Here is a 6,000-nt window from a genome sequence, read left to right on the forward strand (position 1 = left end):
CTTTCCTATCTCCCACGTCTCCCTCGCAGACTGTTCACCTTCAGGAGGTGACCTTCTTAGGCTTTCCTGCAAACACGCACACACATGTCCCCCCATCCTCCATATCCTTTCACCCTTTCTCTCCTTCCTTTCACAGCCAAAGATTTGAAAAGATTGGCCTCCATTTGCTCTCTTCACATCCGCCCTGACTCCTCATCTACTAGGATCCGGCTTCCACCCCACTTCTTCTGGCCGGTGGCATTCATGACTCCCTGTTTCCTGCTTCTTGACTTTGCCTTGGGGTACAGGAAACAGCTCCACAAGGGTGTTCCCAAGTGCAGTGCCCAAGCACCCACATGTCGATGTTCGTAGGGCTTCAGTCTCTCTCCTGGCTAGTTTTGTCCTCCTCTGTCCTGGAAGACCTGGTGCCCGCTGGTCATCTGAGGGGCAAGTCCTGCTCTGCCCTGCCTCCCTGCCTGTAAGCCCTGACTCTGCCCAGCAGCCTCAGTGAGGAAAGACCAGGACGTTGGCTGCGGTGGTTGCTGAGCTGTCTGGTCCTGGGGCTGCTTCCCTTGGTACCTGCCCAGGCCTCCTCAGCCCTCTGGGCTTCAGCCTGGCCTGGGGGCTGCTGGCTAGGACAGCTTTCAGGTTACAGCTCTTCCCCCAACCGGGGAAGGAGTAGGCGATCCCAAGCTTACAGCGTCTACCCCCTCAGCCCCAGAGCCATCATCCCTGTCGGCCAAGGACTCCATCAAGACTTCTTCCGTGGCCCACCTTCCTTGTCCTTATGGGAACGTAACTTCAGGGCCCTCACTGCTTTTCCCACCAAGAGGAAGACTGGTTAGGGCCACTTTGTTCTCCCTTTGCAGATGACTAGGGGCAAGGCAATGGGGTCCTCCCATGAGGCTCTTGGGCTCCTCATGCAAATGTCCCCGTTTTCTCTTCAACGACTTCCACCCTCTCGATTATCTCATGTAGGGAATGAACACACAAAGCGCGCCCCGTTGCAACACGTAGTTATGTCATAGATCCCTTCCCGTCCTCGTCATCCTTGGTGTTTGTTTCTTTTGGACATATTTACTTCTTGGCTTCTGATAAGCCGCTGTCTCCTGAATGAGCTTCTGTTTCTCCACCATTCCTTCCCTGCCTTCTGTGAAGACTTCTGTTTGCCCCTTACAGGTCAGTAGGGTTCTGTCCACACCTTCTTTTCTTTCTCAGTCACATATTCCTTTTTAAAAATTCTGTTATGGTGAGACCACAACATGCGATCTACCCTCAATATATTTGTAGGAGCACAACTCAGTGTTGTTTCCAACAGGCATGAGGCTGCACAGTAGCTCTTTGGGACTTATCTGTCTTGCATCATTGAGACTTTGTGCCTCTCGATGAGCATCTGTCCATCCTCCACGCCCTCCCAGACTCTGGCAACCACCATTCTACTCCTCGATTCTATGAGTTTGACTAGTTCAGATATCTTATAGTAAGTGGAATCATGCAGTATTTGTCCTTCTGTGACTGGCTTATTTTGCTTAACATAATGTCTTCAAGACTCACCCCATGTACTCTTTTCTTTTTTTCTATCTTTTTAAAATTCTATTGCTTCTATTGGGGTAAAATATACATAAGATTTACTTTGTAAACCATTTTTTAAGTGTTCAGTTCAGTCAATAGCACTAAGTACATTCAGATTATTGTGTAACCATCATCACCATCCGTCTCCAGAACTTTCCTAACTTCCCAAACTGAAACTGTCCCCATGAAGCGCCCCCCTTTCTACCCTTTCCCCAGGTCCTTTCAACCACATTCTACTTCCTGTCTCCATCAATTTAACTACTCTAGGTATCTCATATAAGTGGAATCATGCAGTATTTGCCTTTTTGTGGCTAGCTTCTTTTCTTTAAATTGTTTTTTTAAATTGGGGAACATTGTGTTTTTCCAGGACCCATCAGCTCCAAATCAAGCCGTTGTTTTCAATCTAGTTATAGAGGGCACAGCTCACTGGCCCATGTGGGAATAGGACCAGTGACCTTGGTGTTATGAGCACTGCACTCTAACCAACTGAGCCAACCAGCCACCCCTCCGGCTTCTTTTCTTGATGGGAGTTTTTATGACAGCTGGCTTCCTTTTCGGCCATTGCATAAGGGACATGCTGGGGAAGACTCTTTGACTTTTAGAGCTTTGGACCCCAAGGACCACATCTTAGACATGATAGAGAGGAGAGCATCACCCAGAGATCCTTTGTGTTCCTTAGTGGAAATGTGAAGTGTATGTGAATATGAATATGAAGAGGGGTATTTATGGATGATGGGTAGCTCAAGAGGGTAGACTCTGTCAGATACTGCTTGCGGTCTGTCCACTATTTACTCTCCACTAGTCTTACCAATAGAATTCCAATTTTCCCACGGACAGCAGTATGCACAGCTGAAAAAACATTTCCCTGCCTCCCTTGTGGATTGGAATGGTCATGGACATAGGCCCTTGATACGTTTTCCAGGCCTTGGAAAGTCCATTTCACCTTTATCTCTTTCTTTCTTCTGATTGGGAATGCAGAGGTGATTGCTGGAGCACCAGCAGTCATATTGTATGTATGTGAATGAGAATCCCATCTTGGATTCCCTGATGATAGCCAAGGTCTGCTGACCTCTGCAGTTTTTCGTTTTTTGTTTTTTTAAATTAAAGTTTATTGGGGTGACAATTGCTAGTAAAGTTACTTTGGTTTCAGGTGTACAATTCTGTAATACATTATCTATGTATCACATTGTATGTTCACCACCCAGAGTCAGTTCTCCTTCCATCACCTCTGCAGTTTTTGTGTATCTCTTAAGCCACTTGTTTTGGTTGAGAGTTACATGTAGCTACTTTCAGTCTCTCAGTGCTAGAGAGACTAATTTCTGAGGCTCAAGTTGGGTCAAACGAGGTCATGAGATGGACCAGGCTGTGAGGGGTTCTTTTTCACAGAAGTAAAGTGATTTGCCAGAACGAGGAAGTGGGGGCGATTAGGTTGCAGGATATGTCCCCTGGTCACCAATGTGAGCTGCACGTCCGACTTCCTGTCAGGGCCCTGAGAAAGGGATAGGCATCTTGGAAGACTTTTCCAGGTCTGGGGGAGGGTGGGAATTCTGCTTATTAACATGAAAGGAGCCCCATCAAGGACAAATCATCATGATGAACCAAAAGTCCACTATTGTGGACACTTCTCAGAAGGTAAATTTAGGCTTTGTAATCAGTCAGCCTGTTAGACAGGTGGGAACCCTTAGTTCCTTAGGAAAGAACCTTTGGAGGTGGTGGTGGAGAGAGATTCACATTTGAGAAAGGTCATTTTTAGGACACAGTAAATCTCAGCATGTTTCTAAGTGATCATTAATTTATTCACTCAAAAAATGTGTATTGTGCATGGAAGAGTAGCCATTCTACCAAAATGATGAGACACAGAGTTGACCTGTATAGTCTTCTCTGATGTGGCACCCTGACTTCTTCCTCCACCCTGTTTAATAGCACTATCCCTCACACCTTCTCTTTCACTTTATCTGCACTGCTGGACTTTCTATGCCTCGGGCACACTCCTCAGAATTTCTGTACTTTTTCTTGCCTCTGTCTTGAAGGCTCTTCTCCCAGGTACCTGCTTGGAGACGCTTCCCCTGGCCATGCTTTCACAATGACAGTCCCTTCCTCTCACTCTCTCTCCCCTCATCCTGCTTTATTTTCCTTCACAGCACTTATTCACCTGACATATATTCATGTACGGTGTGTTTGTCGCCCCCACTAGAAGGTAATGTCCATGAGGGCAAGATCTTTGCTTTGCTCACTGTGGGAACCTGTGCCTAGGACAGGGTCTGGCATGGGACAGACGCTCCATATGTATTTGTTGAATGAATGAATGAATACCGGCCTGGAACCCCAAGACATGCCCAGTCCAGGGGAGAGCAGACCAAGTTATAAATATGCTAAGTGTCACGACTGTGCATCAAGGGGCTGGAAGGGAAGAGAGGAGGGGAGCCCAGTCAAGATGGGGACGGCTTCCTGGAGAAAATGACGGCTGGAGACAGAGTGGGGCTAACGAACTGAGGGTCAGTGCAGAAACGGAAGATAGCGTCTGGTAGATTCGTTGTGCAGGGCAGGTTGGGGACCCCTTTGTCCCCCAAGTCAGGGGAAGTGGATGGAGGATGAGACAAAGAATGGTAGTTGGGGGTGTGGGAAGGTTGAGAAGGGCCATCCCACAATGTGACTCATTTCAAAGTGGGAAAGAGAATGTAGAAATTAGCTTTAGAGCCAGGGATAAAATTCCTGTTGGGGAGAGATTTTTTTTTAGTAGCTTAATGAGCCTCTTCGGTTGTAGAAAGAGGGCCCTGGGGAACACTGGGACAGAGGACAGATGGCTACACGATTGCTGAATAGCTCAGCATAAGAAGTGGGTTGGACTTGCAATATTCAAGCCTCCAAAGTGGGGTTCTATTGGCAATGAAGAAAGTGGGTGTGGCAATTTGGTAGGCAAGCAACCTCACCTGCCCCAGCAACAAAGCCTTTTTGCCTGGGCGTAAGAAAGTATTGGCTGGGGGTTGGGGGTAAAAGTGTCAGGACCTTGAAGTTAGATGAGGTGAGGGATGTGGGGCTCCAGGGAGGAGGAGAACACAATGGAGGAAGCTGGGGACTGAGGGGAGACGTCACCAGGCACAGTCCTCAGCAGTGACAATCAAGGGCTTTCGAATACAGGGGTGTGTCAGAGTCACTTAAAATATCCTTCTCTGCTGGGCTGTGAGGTAACCTCAAGAGCCCTCCCTCACCCTCAATATCACAGATGTCTGTTACATACACTGGTCTCATTATGGAGAATTTGAGATCAACGTGGGGCATAAAGGTAGCAACTCAAATAGCACTCCGTGAAGGATGGGGAACTTGGCAGCAGTAAGTGAGACTCAGGGGCAAAGCGGTAAAAGTTGTAGCCCCTCAAATCCTTTCAGTGATACGGGGAGGGGTGCCGAGTTTTCCACCCAGGTGGGTTGCGGTTGGAACCCGTTTAACTTCTTCTCTCCAAAGAGAGTGACCTCAGTCTGATGTTCACTTTACAATAGTAGAGCACAGATGATGGCATCACTGAGGGTGAGAGGGCAGGGGAAGCAGAGGTTTGGAAGCACAGCTGTAGAGAGTAGGATGGATTCAAGGAGAGCCCTGGATCTCCCACACACAAACTTTGGAGAACTTAACTCAGACAAAGCCTTTACCACCCTGGGCGAATGCCTTTGTTCAAGGTCTACAGTTTCCCAAAGACCTCTCTCAGAGAGAAGGGTGTGACAGAGAGGTCCGAGGAGGGTTCCAGGAGCCAGAGGCTGGCAAGGAGTGAGCCTGGGGGCCTGAGAGATGAAAGACTTGGTGGGAGACCCGGAACAGCAGCCTGTGAGAGCACTTTTGTTTATTTGGCACCTCCGGTGACTAGGACAGCAGCAAGTGCTTCCTAAGGACTAGATGAATATTTTTTGAATTCATGAAAGAAAGAAGGTTGCTGGATGATAGTAATTTTGCCCCCAGTGACCCTGTTGGTTTCCTGTTTACAACTGCTCAGACCCTTCCAAACTGAGCCAAGGCCCTCAAAGTCCTGCTGCATCTGCCGTTCAGAGAGCTAAAGTGTTGGTGAGTGTGGGGAGTAGGGTGGAGAAGGTAAGAGCAGTTGGGAGGCCTACGTCCTAAGTGTGTGACTTCATTTGTATTATGAGCTGAGTTGTGTAGCCCCCAAATTCTCATGTTGAAGCCCTAACCCCCTAATGTGACTGCATTTGGAGATAAAGCCTTTACAGACAGAGGTTATTAGAGAGAGTCATTAGGGCGGGCCCTAATCCAATGTCACTGGTGCCCTCATAAGAAGAGGAGATGAGGACAGATACGTGCAGAGGGGTGACCATGCAAAGACATGGGGGACGTGGGGGAAAGAGCCACCTACAAGCCAAGGCGAGAGGCCTCAGAAGAAACCAACCCTACTGACATCTTGGGCTTGGACTTCTAGCCTCCAGGACTGTGAGAAAATACATT

This window comes from Rhinolophus sinicus, chromosome 15, assembly GCF_057876585.1.
Source record: "Rhinolophus sinicus isolate RSI-liver-muscle chromosome 15, RSI-T2T, whole genome shotgun sequence".
Lineage (NCBI taxonomy): Eukaryota > Metazoa > Chordata > Mammalia > Chiroptera > Rhinolophidae > Rhinolophus > Rhinolophus sinicus.